The 25,857-nt window shown below is 57.2% G+C and overlaps 4 non-coding genes across 4 annotated transcripts; all 4 read right to left on the reverse strand.

Annotated features, from left to right (window-relative positions):
- Window positions 1-569: 569 nt before the first annotated feature.
- LOC126458687 (U1 spliceosomal RNA) lies at window positions 570-732 on the reverse strand. Its single transcript, XR_007585681.1, has one exon. It is a non-coding gene; the product is annotated as a U1 spliceosomal RNA (small nuclear RNA).
- A 7,616-nt stretch (window positions 733-8,348) lies between these two features.
- LOC126458689 (U1 spliceosomal RNA) lies at window positions 8,349-8,511 on the reverse strand. Its single transcript, XR_007585682.1, has one exon. It is a non-coding gene; the product is annotated as a U1 spliceosomal RNA (small nuclear RNA).
- A 2,157-nt stretch (window positions 8,512-10,668) lies between these two features.
- LOC126458690 (U1 spliceosomal RNA) lies at window positions 10,669-10,831 on the reverse strand. The gene has a single exon (XR_007585683.1). It is a non-coding gene; the product is annotated as a U1 spliceosomal RNA (small nuclear RNA).
- A 7,654-nt stretch (window positions 10,832-18,485) lies between these two features.
- Window positions 18,486-18,648, reverse strand: LOC126458691 (U1 spliceosomal RNA). Its single transcript, XR_007585684.1, has one exon. It is a non-coding gene; the product is annotated as a U1 spliceosomal RNA (small nuclear RNA).
- Window positions 18,649-25,857: the final 7,209 nt, after the last annotated feature.

Raw genomic sequence — 25,857 nt, forward strand, 5'->3', positions numbered from 1 at the left:
GCTGTTGCCTAGAATTTCTCTTCCCCGTTTTCGGTACAGTTGGCCACGTCATTTCACATCCCCGCAAGCTCCTCAAGTGCCGCAAGTCTGCAAGTCTCGGGACGCTACGCTAGACGCTTGCTGCCGGCCCCCTCATGTACCTGGCCACAGACGACAAAGCGTTCGGCTGGGCGACGCCTCGTGTACGCCGGCTCGCGCCACCGCGGTCGCCGCGCGTGCAGGGAATGCCGCGCCGTCCAATTGCGTTTGGCGCGCATTCCCCTGATGGACAGAGAAAGCCAAAAGTCGCCGTTCGGCCATTAATGTGGATGTCGTACCAGAGTTAGACCGCTTGTGCCATCTCGCGGCTGCCGCTGCTACTACTGGTGCGCGTCCCCCGCGCTTATCGAACAGACAGTGTGCTCTGGCTCTGGGTTTGACGCCAGGTCGACGCAGACGTGTGGTACGCGCGTAGCGCGAGTGCTGCTGCGTTTGGCAGTCCCTTGCGGAACACGTTGCTGGCCGAGTGCTCAGGCGCACTAGTTACCGACTGCTACCACAAAATACTGCGTTTGCAATTGAAATAGACACCGGGACAGCGCGAACGCAAGTCCCGACTACCAAAAATTATGCGCCCGAGTTACTCACATTTGGAGTAATCGCGGGGGTCAGCTCGACCGAAGTGCAATGGAAGAGCCTCACCCCGGAGGAACCGCCTTCATGATCACGGTATCCCCTACGCCAGGTAAGTATGCTTTCGTCGCTTTTTTTTTTTTTTTTTTTTTTTTTTACTTTATTGTCATTTTAATGCCTATACAATAAGCAGGCTGGCAGCAGCACACTACGCTGCTCTTCAGCCAAATGCGACAGAAGCACAAGAAACAGGAGAAAAACAGAAAAGTCACAAAACGGTGGGCGATAAAATAGGAGACACAAAGAGACAAACACGGAGCCGTTCACACTTGACGATAAACCACACTTCAAACTGTGGAGACGACGCACAGACACTGAAGAAGACGATGGCACTGGTGAACAACGGAGCGTGACGGGAAACACTGAACACGAAACACGACGGCACACACAAGACACTGATGGCGGCGATCTCCGGCGCGCGAAAGTCCACGTAGCGTGTGCGAGTCCGGGGACCTGCCAAGAGTGGAACAGGGGGGAGGTGGGGGGAGAGGGGAGAATAGGATGCCAACGGCGGGGGAGACGGGGGCAAGAGGGAGAGGTACAGGGGAGGGGAGGCCCGGGGGAGAAGGGGAGAGAAAAGGAGGAGGGAGGAAAAAGGAAGAGAAGGGAGGGAGGGTGCCCGGAGGAGCAAGCACGGGAGGAGGGCGGGAGGATCAAAGTTGGTAGGAGGGGTAGATGGAGGGGAGGAGGGCATCATCAGGGAGGGGGAGCTGGCGGAAGCCACCTTGGGAGAGGGTAAGGAGGGTGGAGAGATGGAGACCGGGTGGGACATGAGAGTACAGGCGCGGCAGCGGGCGGGGGTGGGAGAGGATCGGGGAGACGAGCGGGTGGGGAGGATCGAGTTTACGGGAGGTGTAGAGGATTCGTATCCTTTCGAGGAAGAGGAGGAGGTGAGGGAAGGGGATAAGATCATACAGGATCCGCGTGGGGGAGGGGAGACGGATGCGATAGGCAAGGCGGAGAGCATGGCGTTCAAGGATTTGGAGGGATTTATAAAAGGAAGGGGGGGCGGAGATCCAGGCTGGATGGGCGTAACAGAGGATAGGGCGGATGAGGGACTTATAGGTGTGGAGGATGGTGGAGGGGTCCAGACCCCACGTTCGGCCGGAAAGGAGCTTGAGGAGACGGAGTCGGGAACGTGCCTTGGCTTGGATTGTCCGGAGATGGGGAGTCCAGGAGAGTCGACGGTCGAGGGTGACGCCAAGGTACTGAAGGGTGGGAGTGAGGGCGATAGGACGGCCATAGACGGTGAGATAAAAATCAAGGAGGCGGAAGGAAGGGGTGGTTTTGCCGACAATGATCGCCTGGGTTTTGGAGGGATTGACCTTAAGCAACCACTGGTTGCACCAAGCAGTGAAGCGGTCAAGATGGGATTGGAGAAGGCGTTGGGAGCGTTGTAGGGTGGGGGCAAGAGCAAGGAAGGCAGTGTCATCGGCAAACTGGAGAAGGTGGACGGGGGGTGACGGCGGCGGCATGTCCGCCGTGTACAAAAGGTACAGAAGGGGGGAGAGGACGGAGCCTTGGGGCACACCGGCGGAGGGAAAAAAAGTGTAGGAATCTGTGTTATGGATGGTGACATAGGAAGGACGGCGGGAGAGAAAGGAACCGATCAGACGGACGTAGTTAATGGGAAGGGCAAAGGTTTGGAGCTTGAAGAGGAGACCGGAATGCCAGACGCGGTCATAAGCGCGTTCGAGGTCAAGGGAGAGGAAGATGGCGGAGCGACGGGAATTAAGCTGTTCGGAAAGGAGATGAGTGAGGTGAAGGAGAAGATCGTCGGAAGAGAAGGATGGCCGAAAGCCACACTGGGTGACGGGAAGGAGGCGGTGCTGGCGGAGATGCTGGTGGATGCGGCGGGTGAGGATAGATTCCAGGACCTTGCTGAAGACCGAGGTAAGGCTGATAGGACGGTAAGAGGAGACGGCGGACGGCGGTTTGCTAGGTTTAAGGAACATGAGGATGCGGGAGGTTTTCCACAGGTCGGGGTAGTAACCGGTGGACAGGACTACATTGTAGAGCCTGGCCAGGGTGGAGAGGAAAGAGACAGGAGCTTCACGAAGGTGACGGTAGGTGGCACGATCGTGACCAGGAGCGGTGTTGCGTTTTGTGCGGAGTGTATCAATGAGATCCTGTGTAGTGATAGGGGTATTGAGTTCCGTGTGTGTAATGTTGTCCAAGTACTGGAAACCAGGAGCGAGGGGAGGGACAGAGGTGTCAGTTCGATCGCGGATATCCGGGAAGAGGGAGTAATCGAACTGAGGATCATCGGGGATGGAGAAAACATCGGAGAGGTAGGAGGCAAAGTGATTGGCCTTACTAAGGGCGTCAGGGAAGGGGTGATCATCGTGGAGAAGAGGATAGTAGGGGGAGGGTTTAGTTCCGGTAAGGCGACGGAAGGCCGACCAGAACTTGGACGAGTTGATTGGTAGGGTTTCATTTAAACGGGTGCATGTCTGTCGCCAGTCCCGGCGTTTCTTAGCCGCGAGCAAATTACGAACGTGTCGCTGGAGTTGCCGGTGGCGTCGTAGGGTGTCCGGGTCACGCGTGCGGAGGAAGGCACGGTAGAGACGACGGGATTCACGGAGGAGGAGAACGGCCTGCGGGGGTAAGGTAGGACGGTGGGGGTGGATGGCGACAGTAGGAACGTGGGCCTCCACGGCCTCAGACAAGGTCTGCTGGAGAAAGGAGGCGGCATGGGTGACATCGTCAGGGTGGTGGTAGGTGAGAGGGTGGCTATCGACCTGGGTGGAGAGGGTATCCCGGTAGGCATTCCAGTCGGCTCGGGAATAATCGTGGACATACTTAGGGGGAGGATCAGTACGAGGGTCGGGGCGAGGGCGACGACCGTCCGATACGGTGAGGAGGACAGGGAGATGGTCGCTACCAATAGGTTCCAGGACATCCACCGTTATGCGGCCAAGGAGGTTGGGGGAGGAGAGGATAACATCAGGAGTGGAGTTGGATTCGGGACGGGTGTGCTGGGGGATGGGAATGAGGTCGCCTTGAAGGGAGGAGAGGAACCGATGCCACCGCCGTAACTGGGCGGCGGAACGACTATGGATGTTGAGGTCGGCGGCGATCACGTAGGAGGAGAAGGTACGGTCAATGTGGGAGAGGAAGTCGAAGGGAAGAGGGGCGTTAGGGCGGACATAGATGGTGGCGCAGGTAATGGTAAGGCCAGGGAAGAAGAGACTAAGGATCAGGTGTTCGGTGGGGTCGGGAAGGAGAGGTTGGAGCCGAACGGGGATCTGGCGGTGGTGGCCAATGGCAACTCCGCCACGTGCAACTGGGAGGGGATTATCGGAGCGGTGGAGGAGATAGGGGGAGGTGTGGATGGAGTGGTGGGGTTGGAGGAAGGTTTCATTGAGGAGGAAGGCATCCACACGGTGGGTAGCAAGGGTGTGCAGGAAAAGGTTCTTGTTGGCGGGAAGGGAGCGGATATTGTTGAAAAGGATACGATGCTGTCGTGCCATGATAAGGATTTAGACGAGGGTGTCAAGGCGGGAGAAGGTGAAATGGGCCTGGTTATTGGAATAGGTGGCGTACATTTTAAGGTGGAATATGGAACGGGCGGCGAGGGAGATCTGTTGGAGGGTGTGGGGGCGCTGAAAGGGATGGACGTTTTGGAGGACAATGGTGAGGAACCTGATGATGTCCTCAGCAGTGGGAGGGGGACGAAGGGAATTGCCAGGAGGGGTGGGGGCGTCCAGGGGACGGACAGGGACGGTGAGTTCAGGGGTGGTGGGAGGGGGCCGGGCTTTACACTTTTGGGAGTAGGTAGGGTGGGGGAGGCTGCAGGTATTACAGGAGGGAGGGGATTGGAGGTTGGGGCACTGCCGGAGGAAGTGCGCTTGGCGACAATGCGGGCATGTGGGGGCCTCGCGGCACTCGGCTGTTGTGTGTGCATTGTAGCGCAGACATCTCTGGCAGCGCAGGGATTGAGGGGGGGAACGGGAGGGGTCGACTTTGTACCGCTGATTGAAGAGGAGGGCACCCTCCTTCAGGAGACGGTCAATGGAGTGGGCGTCCTCAGAGAACACCCGCATAAGGCGGGTGGGGCCGGTCGCGTTAAAAATGCGGCGGACTGCCCGCACCTCCAGGGTGGGATGGGCCTTCAGCTCCGCCAACACCTCCTCCTCCGTGATCGACGGACTAAGCCGAGTGATCACGGCGGTGAGGGTCGGCGGGCGACGCGGGGGTTGGGGTTGGCGGGTAGGAGATGGGGAGGGAGCAGGGGTGAGGGAGGCGTTAGGGCCAAAACGGGTGATGGGGAGGCGGGAGAGGATGTCAGTATGGAGGGTTGGGCTGGGGGAGGAGATGAGAACGGAATCCCGTCTGGGAGTAAGGAGAGAGATGGGGGCGCCAGGGAAATGTTGGCGGAGGAGGAGGGAGAGATTCCGGGCCTCGAGGAATGAAGGATCGGGACGGGACAGGAGATATTTGTAGAGACCGGGTGGGGAGGAGGAGGAGGAGGAGGGAGCGGGGCCTGGTGGGGAGACGTCCATGGCATTTTGGGGTGGGGATGGGGGGCGGGGTGGAGCCTTCTTAGGAGCAGAGGGAGTGGGGGCGGCACTAGGGCGTTTGACAGCGGCAGATGGGCGGGTGGTGATAAGAGGGACGGGAACAATGGGGAGGTGGTGGGAAGGGGCAGGTCCCGGCACGGACGCAGCAGTCGGCGCCGGAGATAATGACTGTGACGGTGCAGGCGAAGGTGGCAGTGACGGCGACGGTGAAATCGATGAAGATGGCGGTGGTGGTGGTGGCGGCGGTGACGGCGATGGCGACGGGGAGAGCTGGGCGTGGGCAGTGGCCCGACGGGCCACCACCCGAGCCGGAGCGGCAGTGACAGGCTGGGGGAGTGGGGGGAAGGGATCAGAACGAGAGGAAGAGGCGGGAGAGGGGGCGACAAAAAGCGAGGGCGAAGGGATAGAGAGGAGGGGAGGGATGGAAGGAGGGGGGTGGGACTGGGCACACCAAGTGAGAGTGGTGGAGGCGGCGGAAGGGGACGTATACACGATGGCGGTGGTGGTGGTTGTGACGGTGGTGGTGGGGGCAGACATGACGACAAGGAGAAGAAAGAAAAAACACAGCACTAAAAGGACAGGACACACACTGGGGGACGACGGACGGCGACGGCGACGGCGACGGCGAACGGCGACGGCGAACGGCGACGGCGAGAGGCAGGAACGCTGCTGCCGCGGACGGGGCCGGGGCGGCTGCGGCTGCGGCTGCTGCTGCTGCTGCTGCTGCTGCTGCTGCTGCTGCTGCTGCCTGGACTGCTGCTGGCTGGACTGCTGCTGGCACCGGAGGGCTGCTGGCACCGGAGGGCTGCTGGCTGGCCGGCTGGCTGGCGGCGGGACCACTGCTGCAGGCCGGGACCGGGAACTGCTGCTGCTGCTGCTGCTGCTGCTGCTGCTGCTGGGCTGGGCTGGCTGGCACCTGTAACCCCTAACACTTCGATTAGCGCGAAAATTGCACTATCGAAGGGCGGTAACCTTTCGGTGTACCGCCGCAGATGGGCTTTCGTCGCGCCACAGGCGAGAATTTGTAGGGCCTCGCGCTATCGAGATGTAACGAGGGCTCCTGACGTTTCCGCAATCGGCGAACAGAATGGTGGCCGTCCATGTACCTGTCTCCTTACAAGAGAGCTATTGGCTGTCGAGTTAGATGGCAGACAGTCGCAACAACGCTCCTCTGCCGAGAAAAACGATGCATTTTGTGCGAGCAGCACCATACGGCTCGCGGCGCCGGCCGCTGCTGGGGTTAATTTACCGTTCCCTCCGGAAGATGGCGGGCCAAGTCCGGGTTGCCGCCTCCGGGCCCTCCTCTCCGTCTCCAACGAGCCCTCTTCCTCGGCTGTTGAAACCGCGAATGCGATCTGCGGAATGAGTGCTTTTTGCAGCCACAATGCAAGCCACACTTTACTTTCGCTCCTTCCAGGAGAGCCCTTAGTGCTAGCAAATACGGCAGCATTGTCACGCGCGGTCGACTGTCGCCGAGCAACTGAAGGACCACAGCTCAGACTGTCAGATGTTCTAAGAGAGCTGGATGCACTCGTGAGTGTTGTGCGCGACGAACAAACAGGACGTCAGTGAACTCCAAGAACGAACATCAGCCAGCACGTTCGACATTCGACGCCGAGTAACAGAAGACACTTAAAAGGTAACACTTCTTTTTGCTTCTCCTTCCGAGTAGGACGTGGAAAGCTCGATCGAATATTTGTGCAAATTTTCATTCGGAATATGGACATATTTTCTTCGCGCATAAGAGAGAAAAATAAAGTCTCATCCATGACAACATTTCAGCTGTGTCGGGTTGATTTCGAAGATGCAGATTAATTGTGCGGTATTTGGTAAACGATTGATACCTTGTAGCAATCTTGGCTTAGACGTGGATTAGGTAAAGATAAAACTAAATTGCTTTTTGTTTGTAAACACAACACGTCAGGTGTGTAACAAAGCGATGGGAAACAAGGAAGTCTCTTTTCTGTGAATGTAGTGATGCAACAACGAATTCACTGAGGGCTACCCGTTTCTGCAATTAGTAATTTATTGAAACTGCCGCTATTACGCGTCTGTCAATGTAGAACTGTGTGTGTTACAGAAGGCACTGTTCGGATATTTTGTCAGTGAGTAGGGAGAAATTGTGTTTTTAATTACACTTGTTACAGATGTTATTTCCATTCCATTCGAAACCTATCTGTTCTCACTCCAAGGGCGCCCATACGACAGACAGTTTGTACAGGGGGTGGGGGACGGCTGAATCTGGAGGTATGGTGTACTTTTAATATTTTGGAAGACGAATAGCGAGCTTGTAAAGAGGCCATAAACAGATTTGAAGTTCCGAACCTGGTAAAGACGTGTGTAATACAGACCTTTTGACTCGATTTCTTGCAAGAAAAACACCTGATAACATTGCGTTTTCTACTTTCCCTGGGAGCCCCGAGTACAGGCGAAACACAACACCTGCGACGACAAGACATTCCTTACAGAAAGTAAACGCTCACTGTCGTGGCCTAATAAACAGCCTACAGCGGTTCTCGTCCCATCACCGAATTTGAGCAACGCTGGCCCTCGTTGTCAGTGTGGCCGCCTGGGAGCACAAGTGGCTGTTGCCTAGAATTTCTCTTCCCCGTTTTCGGTACAGTTGGCCACGTCATTTCACATCCCCGCAAGCTCCTCAAGTGCCGCAAGTCTGCAAGTCTCGGGACGCTACGCTAGACGCTTGCTGCCGGCCCCCTCATGTACCTGGCCACAGACGACAAAGCGTTCGGCTGGGCGACGCCTCGTGTACGCCGGCTCGCGCCACCGCGGTCGCCGCGCGTGCAGGGAATGCCGCGCCGTCCAATTGCGTTTGGCGCGCATTCCCCTGATGGACAGAGAAAGCCAAAAGTCGCCGTTCGGCCATTAATGTGGATGTCGTACCAGAGTTAGACCGCTTGTGCCATCTCGCGGCTGCCGCTGCTACTACTGGTGCGCGTCCCCCGCGCTTATCGAACAGACAGTGTGCTCTGGCTCTGGGTTTGACGCCAGGTCGACGCAGACGTGTGGTACGCGCGTAGCGCGAGTGCTGCTGCGTTTGGCAGTCCCTTGCGGAACACGTTGCTGGCCGAGTGCTCAGGCGCACTAGTTACCGACTGCTACCACAGAATACTGCGTTTGCAATTGAAATAGACACCGGGACAGCGCGAACGCAAGTCCCGACTACCAAAAATTATGCGCCCGAGTTACTCACATTTGGAGTAATCGCGGGGGTCAGCTCGACCGAAGTGCAATGGAAGGGCCTCACCCCGGAGGAACCGCCTTCATGATCACGGTATCCCCTACGCCAGGTAAGTATGCATTCGTCGCGCCACAGGCGAGAATTTGTAGTGCCTCGCGCTATCGAGATGTAACGAGAGCTCCTGACGTTTCCGCAATCGGCGAACAGAATGGTGGCCGTCCATGTACCTGTCTCCTTACAAGAGAGCTATTGGCTGTCGAGTTAGATGGCAGACAGTCGCAACAACGCTCCTCTGCCGAGAAAAACGATGCATTTTGTGCGAGCAGCACCATACGGCTCGCGGCGCCGGCCGCTGCTGGGGTTAATTTACCGTTCCCTCCGGAAGATGGCGGGCCAAGTCCGGGTTGCCGCCTCCGGGCCCTCCTCTCCGTCTCCAACGAGCCCTCTTCCTCGGCTGTTGAAACCGCGAATGCGATCTGCGGAATGAGTGCTTTTTGCAGCCACAATGCAAGCCACACTTTACTTTCGCTCCTTCCAGGAGAGCCCTTAGTGCTAGCAAATACGGCAGCATTGTCACGCGCGGTCGACTGTCGCCGAGCAACTGAAGGACCACAGCTCAGACTGTCAGATGTTCTAAGAGAGCTGGATGCACTCGTGAGTGTTGTGCGCGACGAACAAACAGGACGTCAGTGAACTCCAAGAACGAACATCAGCCAGCACGTTCGACATTCGACGCCGAGTAACAGAAGACACTTAAAAGGTAACACTTCTTTTTGCTTCTCCTTCCGAGTAGGACGTGGAAAGCTCGATCGAATATTTGTGCAAATTTTCATTCGGAATATGGACATATTTTCTTCGCGCATAAGAGAGAAAAATAAAGTCTCATCCATGACAACATTTCAGCTGTGTCGGGTTGATTTCGAAGATGCAGATTAATTGTGCGGTATTTGGTAAACGATTGATACCTTGTAGCAATCTTGGCTTAGACGTGGATTAGGTAAAGATAAAACTAAATTGCTTTTTGTTTGTAAACACAACACGTCAGGTGTGTAACAAAGCGATGGGAAACAAGGAAGTCTCTTTTCTGTGAATGTAGTGATGCAACAACGAATTCACTGAGGGCTACCCGTTTCTGCAATTAGTAATTTATTGAAACTGCCGCTATTACGCGTCTGTCAATGTAGAACTGTGTGTGTTACAGAAGGCACTGTTCGGATATTTTGTCAGTGAGTAGGGAGAAATTGTGTTTTTAATTACACTTGTTACAGATGTTATTTCCATTCCATTCGAAACCTATCTGTTCTCACTCCAAGGGCGCCCATACGACAGACAGTTTGTACAGGGGGTGGGGGACGGCTGAATCTGGAGGTATGGTGTACTTTTAATATTTTGGAAGACGAATAGCGAGCTTGTAAAGAGGCCATAAACAGATTTGAAGTTCCGAACCTGGTAAAGACGTGTGTAATACAGACCTTTTGACTCGATTTCTTGCAAGAAAAACACCTGATAACATTGCGTTTTCTACTTTCCCTGGGAGCCCCGAGTACAGGCGAAACACAACACCTGCGACGACAAGACATTCCTTACAGAAAGTAAACGCTCACTGTCGTGGCCTAATAAACAGCCTACAGCGGTTCTCGTCCCATCACCGAATTTGAGCAACGCTGGCCCTCGTTGTCAGTGTGGCCGCCTGGGAGCACAAGTGGCTGTTGCCTAGAATTTCTCTTCCCCGTTTTCGGTACAGTTGGCCACGTCATTTCACATCCCCGCAAGCTCCTCAAGTGCCGCAAGTCTGCAAGTCTCGGGACGCTACGCTAGACGCTTGCTGCCGGCCCCCTCATGTACCTGGCCACAGACGACAAAGCGTTCGGCTGGGCGACGCCTCGTGTACGCCGGCTCGCGCCACCGCGGTCGCCGCGCGTGCAGGGAATGCCGCGCCGTCCAATTGCGTTTGGCGCGCATTCCCCTGATGGACAGAGAAAGCCAAAAGTCGCCGTTCGGCCATTAATGTGGATGTCGTACCAGAGTTAGACCGCTTGTGCCATCTCGCGGCTGCCGCTGCTACTACTGGTGCGCGTCCCCCGCGCTTATCGAACAGACAGTGTGCTCTGGCTCTGGGTTTGACGCCAGGTCGACGCAGACGTGTGGTACGCGCGTAGCGCGAGTGCTGCTGCGTTTGGCAGTCCCTTGCGGAACACGTTGCTGGCCGAGTGCTCAGGCGCACTAGTTACCGACTGCTACCACAGAATACTGCGTTTGCAATTGAAATAGACACCGGGACAGCGCGAACGCAAGTCCCGACTACCAAAAATTATGCGCCCGAGTTACTCACATTTGGAGTAATCGCGGGGGTCAGCTCGACCGAAGTGCAATGGAAGGGCCTCACCCCGGAGGAACCGCCTTCATGATCACGGTATCCCCTACGCCAGGTAAGTATGCATTCGTCGCTTTTTTTTTTTTTTTTTTACTTTATTGTTATTTTAAAGCCTGGACAGCAGGCAGGCTGTCAGCAGCATACTACGCTGCTCTTCAGCCATAGAAGGTACAATCAGCAAAAACAGGAGAAAAACATAAAAGTTACAAAATGGTGGGCAATAAAACAGGAGACACAGAGAAACAAACACGGAGCCGTTCACACTCGACGATAAGCCACACTGCAAACTGTTGAGACGACGCACAAACACTGAAGGAGACGATGGCACTGGTGAACGATGGAGTGTGACGGTAAACACTGAACACTAAACATGACGGCACACACGATACACTGATGGCGGTGATCTCCGGCGCGCGAATGTCCACTGAGCGTGTGCGAGTCCGGGGACCTGCCAAGAGGGCAACAGGGATGAGGAGGGGGAGAGGGGAGGAAAAGAGGATGCCATGGCTTAGGAGACGGGGACAGGAGGATAGGGACAGGGGAGGGGGGGGCCCGGGGGACGAGGGACGAGAAAAGGAGGAGGGAGGGAAAAGGGAGAGAAGGGAGGGAGGGTGCCCCGAGGAGCAAGCACAGGAGGAGGGTGGGAGGATCAAAGTTGGTAGGAGGGGTAGATGGAGGGGAGGAGGGCATCATCAGGGAGGGGGAGCTGGCGGAAGCCACCTTGGGAGAGGGTAAGGAGGGTGGAGAGATGGAGACCGGGTGGGACGTGGGAGTACAGGCGTGGCAGCGGGCGGGGGTGGGAGAGGATCGGGGAGACTAGCGGGTGAGGAGGATCGAGTTTACGGGAGGTGTATAGGATTCGTATCCTTTCGAGGAAGAGGAGGAGGTGGGGGAAGGGGATAAGGTCATACAGGATCCGCGTGGGGGAAGGGAGACGGATGCGATAGGCAAGGCGGAGAGCATGGCGTTCAAGGATTTGGAGGGATTTATAAAAGGAAGGGGGGGCGGAGATCCAGGCGGGATGGGCGTAACAGAGGATAGGGCGGATGAGGGACTTATAGGTGTGGAGGATGGTGGAGGGGTCCAGACCCCACGTTCGGCCGGAAAGGAGCTTGAGGAGACGGAGTCGGGAACGTGCCTTGGCTTGGATTGTCTGGAGATGGGGAGTCCAGGAGAGGCGACGGTCGAGGGTGACGCCAAGGTACTTAAGGGTGGGGGTGAGAGCGATGGGACGGCCATAAACGGTGAGATAGAAATCAAGGAGGCGGAAGGAGGGAGTGGTTTTGCCTACAATGATCGCCTGGGTTTTGGAAGGATTGACCTTGAGCAACCACTGGTTGCACCAAGCGGTGAACCGGTCAAGATGGGATTGGAGAAGGTGTTGGGAGCGTCGCAGGGTGGGGGCAAGGGCAAGGAAGGCGGTGTCATCGGCAAACTGGAGAAGGTGGACGGGGGGTGACGGCGGCGGCATGTCCGCCGTGTACAACAAGTACAGAAGGGGGGAGAGGACGGAGCCTTGGGGCACACCGGCGGAGGGGAAAAAGGTGTAGGAATCGGTGTTATGGATGGTGACATAGGAAGGACGGCGGGAGAGAAAGGAACCGATCAGACGAACGTAGTTAATGGGAAGGGCGAAGGTTTGGAGCTTGAAGAGGAGACCGGAATGCCATACGCGGTCATATGCGCGTTCGAGGTCAAGAGAGAGGAAGATTGCGGAGCGACGGGAATTGAGCTGTTCGGAAAGGAGATGAGTGAGGTGAAGGAGAAGATCGTCAGAAGAGAAGGACGGCCGAAAGCCACACTGGGTAACGGGGAGGAGGCGGTGCTGGCGGAGATGCTGGTGGATGCGGCGGGTGAGGATAGATTCCAGGACCTTGCTGAAGACCGAGGTAAGGCTGATGGGACGGTAGGAGGAGACGGCGGACGGCGGTTTGCCAGGTTTGAGGAACATGAGGATACGGGAGGTTTTCCACAGGTCGGGGTAGTAACCGGTGGACAGGACTACATTGTAGAGCCTGGCCAGGGTGGAGAGAAAAGAGACAGGAGCTTCACGAAGGTGACGGTAGGTGACACGATCGTGACCAGGAGCGGTGTTGCGTTTGGTGCGGAGTGTATTGATGAGATCTTGTGTGGTGATGGGGGCATTAAGGTCCGTGTGTGGAATGTGGTCCAAGTACTGGAAACCAGGAGCGAGGGGAGGGACAGAGGTGTCAGTTCGATCGCGGATATCTGGGAAGAGGGAGTAATCGAACTGGGGATCATCAGGGATGGAAAACACATCGGACAGGTAGGAGGCAAAGTGATTGGCCTTACTAAGGGCGTCAGGGAAGGGGTGATCATCGTGGAGAAGAGGATAGTAGGGGGAGGGTTTAGTTCCGGTAAGGCGACGGAAAGCGGTCCAGAACTTGGACGAGTTTATAGGGAGGGTAGCAGTTAAACGGGTGCATGTCTGTCGCCAGTCCCGGCGTTTCTTGGCCGCGAGCAAATTTCGAATGTGTCGCTGTAGTTGCCGGTGGCGTCGTAGGGTGTCCGGGTCACGCGTGCGGAGGAAGGCACGGTAGAGACGACGGGATTCACGGAGGAGGAGGACGGCCTGTGGTGGTAAGGTAGGACGGTGGGGGTGGATGGCAACAGTAGGGACGTGGGCCTCCACGGCCTCAGACAAGGTCTGCTGGAGAAAGGAGGCGGCATGGGTGACATCATCGGGACGGCGGTAGGCGAGAGGGTGGCTATCGACCTGAGTGGAGAGGGTATCCCGGTAGGCATTCCAGTCGGCACGGGAATAGTCATGGATGTACTTAGGGGGAGGGTCATGACGAGGGTCGGGGCGGGGGCGACGGCCGTCTGAAACGGTGAGGAGGACAGGGAGATGGTCGCTACCAATAGGCTCCAGGACATCCACCGTAATGCGACCAAGGAGGTTGGGGGAGGAGAGGATAACATCGGGAGTGGAGTTGGATTCGGGACGAGTGTGCTGGGGGATGGGGATGAGGTCGCCTTGAAGGGAGGAGAGGAACCGATGCCACCGCCGTAACTGGGCAGCGGAGCGACTATGGATGTTGAGGTCAGCGGCGATCACATAGGAGGAGAAGGTACGGTCGATGTGGGAGAGGAAGTCGAAAGGAAGAGGGGCGTTGGGGCGGACATAGATGGTGGCACAGGTAATGGTAAGGCCGGGGAAGAAGAGACTAAGGATCAGGTGTTCGGTGGGGTCGGGAAGGAGAGGCTGGAGCCGAACGGGGATCTGGCGGTGGTGGCCAATGGCAACTCCGCCACGCGCAACTGGGAGGGGATTATCGGAGCGGTGGAGGAGATAGGGGGAGGTGTGGATGGAGTGGTGGGGTTGGAGGAAGGTTTCGTTGAGGAGGAAGGCATCCACACGGTGGGTAGCAAGGGTGTGCAGGAAGAGGTTCTTGTTGGCGGGAAGGGAGCGGATATTGTTGAAAAGGATACGATGCTGTCGCGCCATGATAAGGACTTATACGAGGGTGTCAAGGCGGGAGAAGGTGAAATGGGCCTGGTTATTGGAAAAGGTGGCGTACATTTTAAGGTGGAATATGGAACGGGCGGCGAGGGAGATCTGTTGGAGGGTGTGGGGGCGCTGAAAGGGATGGACGTTTTGGAGGACAATGGTGAGGAACCTGATGATGTCCTCAGCAGTGGGAGGGGGACGAAGGGAATTGCCAGGAGGGGTGGGGGCGTCCAGGGGACGGACAGGGACGGTGAGTTCAGGGGTGGTGGGAGGGGGCCGGGCTTTACACTTTTGGGAGTAGGTAGGGTGGGGGAGGCTGCAGGTATTACAGGAGGGAGGGGATTGGAGGTTGGGGCACTGCCGGAGGAAGTGCGCTTGGCGACAATGCGGGCATGTGGGGGCCTCGCGGCACTCGGCTGTTGTGTGTGCATTGTAGCGCAGACATCTCTGGCAGCGCAGGGATTGAGGGGGGGAACGGGAGGGGTCGACTTTGTACCGCTGATTGAAGAGGAGGGCACCCTCCTTCAGGAGACGGTCAATGGAGGGGGCGTCCTCAGAGAACACCCGCATAAGGCGGGTGGGGCCGGTCGCGTTAAAAATGCGGCGGACTGCCCGCACCTCCAGGGTGGGATGGGCCTTCAGCTCCGCCAACACCTCCTCCTCCGTGATCGACGGACTAAGCCGAGTGATCACGGCGGTGAGGGTCGGCGGGCGACGCGGGGGTTGGGGTTGGCGGGTAGGAGATGGGGAGGGAGCAGGGGTGAGGGAGGCGTTAGGGCCAAAACGGGTGATGGGGAGGCGGGAGAGGATGTCAGTATGGAGGGTTGGGCTGGGGGAGGAGATGAGAACGGAATCCCGTCTGGGAGTAAGGAGAGAGATGGGGGCGCCAGGGAAATGTTGGCGGAGGAGGAGGGAGAGATTCCGGGCCTCGAGGAATGAAGGATCGGGACGGGACAGGAGATATTTGTAGAGACCGGGTGGGGAGGAGGAGGAGGAGGAGGAGGAGGAGGAGGAGGGAGCGGGGCCTGGTGGGGAGACGTCCATGGCATTTTGGGGTGGGGATGGGGGGCGGGGTGGAGCCTTTTTATGAGCAGAGGGAGTGGGGGCGGCACTAGGGCGTTTGACAGCGGCAGATGGGCGGGTGGTGACAAGAGGGACGGGAACAATGGGGAGGTGGTGGGAAGGGGCAGGTCCCGGCACGGATGCAGCAGGCGGCGCCGGAGATAATGACTGTGATGGTGCAGGCGAAGGTGGCAGTGACGGCGACGGTGAAGTCGATGAAGATGGCGGTGGTGGTGGTGGCGGCGGTGACGGCGATGGCGACGGGGAGAGCTGGGCGTGGGCAGTGGCCCGACGGGCCACCACCCGAGCCGGAGCGGCAGTGACAGGCTGGGGGAGGGGGGGGAAGGGATCAGAACGAGAGGAAGAGGCGGGAGAGGGGGCGACAAAAAGCGAGGGCGAAGGGATAGAGAGGAGGGGAGGGATGGAAGGAGGGGGGTGGGACTGGGCACACCAAGTGATAGTGGTGGAGGCGGCGGAAGGGGACGTATACACGATGGCGGTGGTGGTGGTTGTGACGGTGGTGGTGGGGGCAGACATGACGACAAGGAGAAGAAAGAAAAAACACAGCACTAAAAGGACAGGACACACACTGGGGGACGACGGACGGCGACGGCGACGGCGAACGGCGACGGCGAACGGCGAACGTCGAACGGCGACGGCGACGGCGACGGCGAGAGGCAGGAACGCTGCTGCCGCGGACGGGGCCGGGGCGGCTGCGGCTGCGGCTGCTGCTGCTGCTGCTGCTGCTGCCGCTGCTGCTGCCTGGACTGCTGCTGGCGGGACTGCTGCTGGCGGGACTGCTGCTGGCACCGGAGGGCTGCTGGCTGGCTGGCTGGCTGGCTGGCTGGCGGCGGGACCACTGCTGCAGGCCGGGACCGGGAACTGCTGCTGCTGCTGCTGCTGCTGCTGCTGGGCTGGGCTGGGCTGGGCTGGCTGGCTGGCTCCTGTAAACCCTAACACTTCGATTAGCGCGAAAGATTGCACCATCGAAGGGCGGTAACCTTTCGGTGTACCGCCGGAGATGTGGCATTCGTCGCGCCACAGGCGAGAATTTGTAGTGCCTCGCGCTATCGAGATGTAACGAGAGCTCCTGACGTTTCCGCAATCGGCGAACAGAATGGTGGCCGTCCATGTACCTGTCTCCTTACAAGAGAGCTATTGGCTGTCGAGTTAGATGGCAGACAGTCGCAACAACGCTCCTCTGCCGAGAAAAACGATGCATTTTGTGCGAGCAGCACCATACGGCTCGCGGCGCCGGCCGCTGCTGGGGTTAATTTACCGTTCCCTCCGGAAGATGGCGGGCCAAGTCCGGGTTGCCGCCTCCGGGCCCTCCTCTCCGTCTCCAACGAGCCCTCTTCCTCGGCTGTTGAAACCGCGAATGCGATCTGCGGAATGAGTGCTTTTTGCAGCCACAATGCAAGCCACACTTTACTTTCGCTCCTTCCAGGAGAGCCCTTAGTGCTAGCAAATACGGCAGCATTGTCACGCGCGGTCGACTGTCGCCGAGCAACTGAAGGACCACAGCTCAGACTGTCAGATGTTCTAAGAGAGCTGGATGCACTCGTGAGTGTTGTGCGCGACGAACAAACAGGACGTCAGTGAACTCCAAGAACGAACATCAGCCAGCACGTTCGACATTCGACGCCGAGTAACAGAAGACACTTAAAAGGTAACACTTCTTTTTGCTTCTCCTTCCGAGTAGGACGTGGAAAGCTCGATCGAATATTTGTGCAAATTTTCATTCGGAATATGGACATATTTTCTTCGCGCATAAGAGAGAAAAATAAAGTCTCATCCATGACAACATTTCAGCTGTGTCGGGTTGATTTCGAAGATGCAGATTAATTGTGCGGTATTTGGTAAACGATTGATACCTTGTAGCAATCTTGGCTTAGACGTGGATTAGGTAAAGATAAAACTAAATTGCTTTTTGTTTGTAAACACAACACGTCAGGTGTGTAACAAAGCGATGGGAAACAAGGAAGTCTCTTTTCTGTGAATGTAGTGATGCAACAACGAATTCACTGAGGGCTACCCGTTTCTGCAATTAGTAATTTATTGAAACTGCCGCTATTACGCGTCTGTCAATGTAGAACTGTGTGTGTTACAGAAGGCACTGTTCGGATATTTTGTCAGTGAGTAGGGAGAAATTGTGTTTTTAATTACACTTGTTACAGATGTTATTTCCATTCCATTCGAAACCTATCTGTTCTCACTCCAAGGGCGCCCATACGACAGACAGTTTGTACAGGGGGTGGGGGACGGCTGAATCTGGAGGTATGGTGTACTTTTAATATTTTGGAAGACGAATAGCGAGCTTGTAAAGAGGCCATAAACAGATTTGAAGTTCCGAACCTGGTAAAGACGTGTGTAATACAGACCTTTTGACTCGATTTCTTGCAAGAAAAACACCTGATAACATTGCGTTTTCTACTTTCCCTGGGAGCCCCGAGTACAGGCGAAACACAACACCTGCGACGACAAGACATTCCTTACAGAAAGTAAACGCTCACTGTCGTGGCCTAATAAACAGCCTACAGCGGTTCTCGTCCCATCACCGAATTTGAGCAACGCTGGCCCTCGTTGTCAGTGTGGCCGCCTGGGAGCACAAGTGGCTGTTGCCTAGAATTTCTCTTCCCCGTTTTCGGTACAGTTGGCCACGTCATTTCACATCCCCGCAAGCTCCTCAAGTGCCGCAAGTCTGCAAGTCTCGGGACGCTACGCTAGACGCTTGCTGCCGGCCCCCTCATGTACCTGGCCACAGACGACAAAGCGTTCGGCTGGGCGACGCCTCGTGTACGCCGGCTCGCGCCACCGCGGTCGCCGCGCGTGCAGGGAATGCCGCGCCGTCCAATTGCGTTTGGCGCGCATTCCCCTGATGGACAGAGAAAGCCAAAAGTCGCCGTTCGGCCATTAATGTGGATGTCGTACCAGAGTTAGACCGCTTGTGCCATCTCGCGGCTGCCGCTGCTACTACTGGTGCGCGTCCCCCGCGCTTATCGAACAGACAGTGTGCTCTGGCTCTGGGTTTGACGCCAGGTCGACGCAGACGTGTGGTACGCGCGTAGCGCGAGTGCTGCTGCGTTTGGCAGTCCCTTGCGGAACACGTTGCTGGCCGAGTGCTCAGACGCACTAGTTACCGACTGCTACCACAGAATACTGCGTTTGCAATTGAAATAGACACCGGGACAGCGCGAACGCAAGTCCCGACTACCAAAAATTATGCGCCCGAGTTACTCACATTTGGAGTAATCGCGGGGGTCAGCTCGACCGAAGTGCAATGGAAGGGCCTCACCCCGGAGGAACCGCCTTCATGATCACGGTATCCCCTACGCCAGGTAAGTATGCATTCGTCGCTTTTTTTTTTTTTTTACTTTATTGTCATTTTAATGCCTATACAATAAGCAGGCTGGCAGCAGCACACTACGCTGCTCTTCAGCCAAATGAGACAGAAGCACAAAAAAAACAGGAGAAAAACAGAAAAGTCACAAAATGGTGGGCGATAAAATAGGAGACACAGAGAGACAAACACGGAGCCGTTCACACTTGACGATAAACCACACTGCAAACTGTTGAGACGACGCACAGATACTGAAGAAGACGATGGCACTGGTGAACAACGGAGCGTGACGGGAAACACTGAACACGAAACATGACGGCACACACAAGACACTGATGGCGGCGATCTCCGGCGCGCGAAAGTCCACGTAGCGTGTGCGAGTCCGGGGACCTGCCAAGAGTGGAACAGGGGGGAGGTGGGGGGAGAGGGGAGAAAAGGATGCCAACGGCGGGGGAGACGGGGGCAAGAGGGAGAGGTACAGGGGAGGGGAGGCCCGGGGGAGAAGGGGAGAGAAAAGGAGGAGGGAGGGAAAAAGGGAGAGAAGGGAGGGAGGGTGCCCGGAGGAGCAAGTACGGGAGGAGGGCGGGAGGATCAAAGTGGGTAGGAGGGGTAGATGGAGGGGAGGAGGGCATCATCAGGTAGGGGGAGCTGGCGGAAGCCACCTTGGGAGAGGGTAAGGAGGGTGGAGAGATGGAGACCGGGTGGGACATGAGAGTACAGGCGCGGCAGCGGGCGGGGGTGGGAGAGGATCGGGGAGACGAGCGGGTGGGGAGGATCGAGTTTACGGGAGGTGTAGAGGATGCGTATCCTTTCGAGGAAGAGGAGGAGGTGAGGGAAGGAGATAAGATCATACAGGATCCGCGTGGGGGAGGGGAGACGGATGCGATAGGCAAGGCGGAGAGCATGGCGTTCAAGGATTTGGAGGGATTTATAAAAGGAAGGGGGGGCGGAGATCCAGGCGGGATGGGCGTAACAGAGGATAGGGCGGATGAGGGACTTATAGGTGTGGAGGATGGTGGAGGGGTCCAGACCCCACGTACGGCCGGAAAGGAGCTTGAGGAGACGGAGTCGGGAACGTGCCTTGGCTTGGATTGTCTGGAGATGGGGAGTCCAGGAGAGGCGACGGTCGAGGGTGACGCCAAGGTACTTAAGGGTGGGGGTGAGAGCGATAGGACGGCCAGAAACGGTGAGATAGAAATCAAGGAGGCGGAAGGAAGGGGTGGTTTTGCCTACAATGATCGCCTGGGTTTTGGAGGGATTGACCTTAAGCAACCACTGGTTGCACCAAGCAGTGAAGCGGTCAAGATGGGATTGGAGAAGGCGTTGGGAGCGTTGTAGGGTGGGGGCAAGAGCAAGGAAGGCAGTGTCATCGGCAAACTGGAGAAGGTGGACGGGGGGTGACGGCGGCGGCATGTCCGCCGTGTACAAAAGGTACAGAAGGGGGGAGAGGACGGAGCCTTGGGGCACACCGGCGGAGGGGAAAAAGGTGTAGGAATCGGTATTATGGATGGTGACATGGGAAGGACGGCGGGAGAGAAAGGAACCGATCAGACGAACGTAGTTAATGGGAAGGGCGAAGGTTTGGAGCTTGAAGAGGAGACCGGAATGCCATACGCGGTCATAAGCGCGTTCGAGGTCAAGGGAGAGGAAGATGGCGGAGCGACGGGAATTAAGCTGTTCGGAGAGGAGATGAGTGAGGTGAAGGAGAAGATCGTCGGAAGAGAAGGATGGCCGAAAGCCACACTGGGTGACGGGAAGGAGGCGGTGCTGGCGGAGATGCTGGTGGATGCGGCGGGTGAGGATAGATTCCAGGACCTTGCTGAAGACCGAGGTAAGGCTGATAGGACGGTAAGAGGAGACGGCGGACGGCGGTTTGCTAGGTTTAAGGAACATGAGGATGCGGGAGGTTTTCCACAGGTCGGGGTAGTAACCGGTGGACAGGACTACATTGTAGAGCCTGGCCAGGGTGGAGAGGAAAGAGACAGGAGCTTCACGAAGGTGACGGTAGGTGGCACGATCGTGACCAGGAGCGGTGTTGCGTTTTGTGCGGAGTGTATCAATGAGATCCTGTGTAGTGATAGGGGTATTGAGTTCCGTGTGTGTAATGTTGTCCAAGTACTGGAAACCAGGAGCGAGGGGAGGGACAGAGGTGTCAGTTCGATCGCGGATATCCGGGAAGAGGGAGTAATCGAACTGAGGATCATCGGGGATGGAGAAAACATCGGAGAGGTAGGAGGCAAAGTGATTGGCCTTACTAAGGGCGTCAGGGAAGGGGTGATCATCGTGGAGAAGAGGATAGTAGGGGGAGGGTTTAGTTCCGGTAAGGCGACGGAAGGCCGACCAGAACTTGGACGAGTTGATTGGTAGGGTTTCATTTAAACGGGTGCATGTCTGTCGCCAGTCCCGGCGTTTCTTAGCCGCGAGCAAATTACGAACGTGTCGCTGGAGTTGCCGGTGGCGTCGTAGTGTGTCCGGGTCACGCGTGCGGAGGAAGGCACGGTAGAGACGACGGGATTCACGGAGGAGGAGAACGGCCTGCGGGGGTAAGGTAGGACGGTGGGGGTGGATGGCGACAGTAGGAACGTGGGCCTCCACGGCCTCAGACAAGGTCTGCTGGAGAAAGGAGGCGGCATGGGTGACATCGTCAGGGTGGTGGTAGGTGAGAGGGTGGCTATCGACCTGGGTGGAGAGGGTATCCCGGTAGGCATTCCAGTCGGCTCGGGAATAATCGTGGACATACTTAGGGGGAGGATCAGTACGAGGGTCGGGGCGAGGGCGACGACCGTCCGATACGGTGAGGAGGACAGGGAGATGGTCGCTACCAATAGGTTCCAGGACATCCACCGTAATGCGACCAAGGAGGTTGGGGGAGGAGAGGATAACATCGGGAGTGGAGTTGGATTCGGGACGAGTGTGCTGGGGGATGGGGATGAGGTCGCCTTGAAGGGAGGAGAGGAACCGATGCCACCGCCGTAACTGGGCAGCGGAGCGACTATGGATGTTGAGGTCGGCGGCGATCACATAGGAGGAGAAGGTACGGTCGATGTGGGAGAGGAAGTCGAAAGGAAGAGGGGCGTTGGGGCGGACATAGATGGTGGCACAGGTAATGGTAAGGCCGGGGAAGAAGAGACTAAGGATCAGGTGTTCGGTGGGGTCGGGAAGGAGAGGCTGGAGCCGAACGGGGATCTGGCGGTGGTGGCCAATGGCAACTCCGCCACGGGCAACTGGGAGGGGATTATCGGAGCGGTGGAGGAGATAGGGGGAGGTGTGGATGGAGTGGTGGGGTTGGAGGAAGGTTTCATTGAGGAGGAAGGCATCCACACGGTGGGTAGCAAGGGTGTGCAGGAAGAGGTTCTTGTTGGCGGGAAGGGAGCGGATATTGTTGAAAAGGATACGATGCTGTCGCGCCATGATAAGGACTTATACGAGGGTGTCAAGGCGGGAGAAGGTGAAATGGGCCTGGTTATTGGAAAAGGTGGCGTACATTTTAAGGTGGAATATGGAACGGGCGGCGAGGGAGATCTGTTGTAAGGTGTGGGGGCGCTGAAAGGGATGGACGTTTTGAAGGACAATGGTGAGGAACCTGATGATGTCCTCAGCAGTGGGGGGGGGACGAAGGGAATTGCCAGGAGGGGTGGGGGCGTCCAGGGGACGGACAGGTATGGTGAGTTCAGGAGTGGTGGGAGGGGGTCGGGCTTTGCACTTTTGGGAGTAGGTGGGGTGGGGGAGGCTGCAGGTATTACAGGAGGGAGGGGATTGGAGGTTGGGGCACTGCCGGAGGAAGTGCGCTTGCCGACAATGCGGGCAGGTGGGGGCCTCGCGGCACTCTGCTGTTGGATGTGCATTGTAGCGCAGACATCTCTGGCAGCGCAGGGATTGAGGGGGGGAACGGGAGGGGTCGACCTTGTACCGCTGATGGAAGAGGAGGGCGCCCTCCTTCAGGAGACGGTCAATGGAGGGGGCGTCCTCAGAGAAAACCCGCATAAGGCGGGTGGGGCCGGTCGCGTTGAAAATGCGGCGGACCGCCCGCACCTCCAGGGTGGGATGGGCCTTCAGCTCCGCCAGCACCTCCTCCTCCGTGATCGACGGGCTAAGCCGAGTGATCACGGCGGTGAGGGTCGGCGGGCGACGCGGGGGTTGGGGTTGGCGGGTAGGAGATGGGGAGGGAGCAGGGGTGAGGGAGGCGTGAGGACCAAAACGGGTGATGGGGAGGCGGGAGAGGATGTCAGTATGGAGGGTTGGGCTGGGGGAGGAGATAAGAACAGAATCCCGTCTGGGAGTAAGGAGGGAGATGGGGACGCCAGGGAAATGTTGGCGGAGGAGGAGGGAGAGATTCCGGGCCTCGAGGAAGGAAGGATCGGGACGGGACAGGAGATATTTGTAGAGACCGGGTGGGGAGGAGGAGGAGGAGGAGGAGGAGGGAGCGGGGCCTGGTGGGGAGACGTCCATGGCATTTTGGGGTGGGGATGGCGGGCGGGGTGGAGCCTTTTTAGGAGCAGAGGAAGTGGAGGCGCCACTAGGGCGTTTGACAGCGGCAGATGGGCGGGTGGTGACAGGAGGGACGGGAACGATGGGGAGGTGGTGGGAAGGGACAGGTCCCGGCACGGACGCAGCAGGCGGCGCCGGAGATAGTGACTGTGACGGTGCAGGCGAATGTGGCAGTGATGGTGATGGTGACGATGATGACGGTGGTGGCGGTGATGGCGATGGCGATGGCGATGGGGAGAGCTGGGCGTGGGCAGTGGCCCGACGGGCCACCACCCTAGCCGGAGCTGCAGTGACAGGCTGGGGGAGTGGGGGGAAAGGATCAGAACGAGAGGAAGAGGCGGGAGATGGGGAGACAAAGAGCGAGGGCGAAGGGATAGAGAGGAGGGGAGGGATGGAAGGAGGGGGGTGGGATTGGGCACACCAAGTGATAGTGGTGGAGGCGGCGGAAGGGGACGTATACACGATGGCGGTGGTGGTAGTAGTGACGGTGGTGGTGGGGGCGGACATGACGACAAGAAGAAGAAAGAAAAACACAGCACTAAAAGGACAGGACACACACTGGGGGACGACGGACGGCGACGGCGACGGCGACGGCGACGGCGACGGCGACGGCGACGGCGACGGCGACGGCGACGGCGACGGCGAGAGGCAGGGACGCTGCTGCCGCGGACGGGGCCGGGGCGGCGGCGGCGGCGGCGGCGGCTGCTGCTGCTGCTGCTGCTGCTGCTGCTGCTGGCTGGACTGCTGCTGGCTGGACTGCTGCTGGCTGGACTGCTGCTGCCACCGGAGGGCTGGCTGGCTGGCTGGCTGGCTGGCTGGCTGGCTGGCTGGCTGGCTGGCTGGCTGGGGGACCACTGCTGCAGGCCGGGACCGGGAACTGCTGGCTGGCTGGCTGGCTGGCTGGCTGGCTGGCTGGCTGGCACCTGGAACCCCTAACACTTCGATTAGCGCGAAAAAGGCACAATCGAAGGGCGGTAACCTTGCGGTGTACCGCCGGAGATGGCATTCGTCGCGCCACAGGCGAGAATTTGTAGTGCCTCGCGCTATCGAGATGTAACGAGAGCTCCTGACGTTTCCGCAATCGGCGAACAGAATGGTGGCCGTCCATGTACCTGTCTCCTTACAAGAGAGCTATTGGCTGTCGAGTTAGATGGCAGACAGTCGCAACAACGCTCCTCTGCCGAGAAAAACGATGCATTTTGTGCGAGCAGCACCATACGGCTCGCGGCGCCGGCCGCTGCTGGGGTTAATTTACCGTTCCCTCCGGAAGATGGCGGGCCAAGTCCGGGTTGCCGCCTCCGGGCCCTCCTCTCCGTCTCCAACGAGCCCTCTTCCTCGGCTGTTGAAACCGCGAATGCGATCTGCGGAATGAGTGCTTTTTGCAGCCACAATGCAAGCCACACTTTACTTTCGCTCCTTCCAGGAGAGCCCTTAGTGCTAGCAAATACGGCAGCATTGTCACGCGCGGTCGACTGTCGCCGAGCAACTGAAGGACCACAGCTCAGACTGTCAGATGTTCTAAGAGAGCTGGATGCACTCGTGAGTGTTGTGCGCGACGAACAAACAGGACGTCAGTGAACTCCAAGAACGAACATCAGCCAGCACGTTCGACATTCGACGCCGAGTAACAGAAGACACTTAAAAGGTAACACTTCTTTTTGCTTCTCCTTCCGAGTAGGACGTGGAAAGCTCGATCGAATATTTGTGCAAATTTTCATTCGGAATATGGACATATTTTCTTCGCGCATAAGAGAGAAAAATAAAGTCTCATCCATGACAACATTTCAGCTGTGTCGGGTTGATTTCGAAGATGCAGATTAATTGTGCGGTATTTGGTAAACGATTGATACCTTGTAGCAATCTTGGCTTAGACGTGGATTAGGTAAAGATAAAACTAAATTGCTTTTTGTTTGTAAACACAACACGTCAGGTGTGTAACAAAGCGATGGGAAACAAGGAAGTCTCTTTTCTGTGAATGTAGTGATGCAACAACGAATTCACTGAGGGCTACCCGTTTCTGCAATTAGTAATTTATTGAAACTGCCGCTATTACGCGTCTGTCAATGTAGAACTGTGTGTGTTACAGAAGGCACTGTTCGGATATTTTGTCAGTGAGTAGGGAGAAATTGTGTTTTTAATTACACTTGTTACAGATGTTATTTCCATTCCATTCGAAACCTATCTGTTCTCACTCCAAGGGCGCCCATACGACAGACAGTTTGTACAGGGGGTGGGGGACGGCTGAATCTGGAGGTATGGTGTACTTTTAATATTTTGGAAGACGAATAGCGAGCTTGTAAAGAGGCCATAAACAGATTTGAAGTTCCGAACCTGGTAAAGACGTGTGTAATACAGACCTTTTGACTCGATTTCTTGCAAGAAAAACACCTGATAACATTGCGTTTTCTACTTTCCCTGGGAGCCCCGAGTACAGGCGAAACACAACACCTGCGACGACAAGACATTCCTTACAGAAAGTAAACGCTCACTGTCGTGGCCTAATAAACAGCCTACAGCGGTTCTCGTCCCATCACCGAATTTGAGCAACGCTGGCCCTCGTTGTCAGTGTGGCCGCCTGGGAGCACAAGTGGCTGTTGCCTAGAATTTCTCTTCCCCGTTTTCGGTACAGTTGGCCACGTCATTTCACATCCCCGCAAGCTCCTCAAGTGCCGCAAGTCTGCAAGTCTCGGGACGCTACGCTAGACGCTTGCTGCCGGCCCCCTCATG

Source organism: Schistocerca serialis, chromosome 2, assembly GCF_023864345.2.
Source record: "Schistocerca serialis cubense isolate TAMUIC-IGC-003099 chromosome 2, iqSchSeri2.2, whole genome shotgun sequence".
Taxonomy (NCBI): Eukaryota; Metazoa; Arthropoda; class Insecta; order Orthoptera; family Acrididae; genus Schistocerca; species Schistocerca serialis.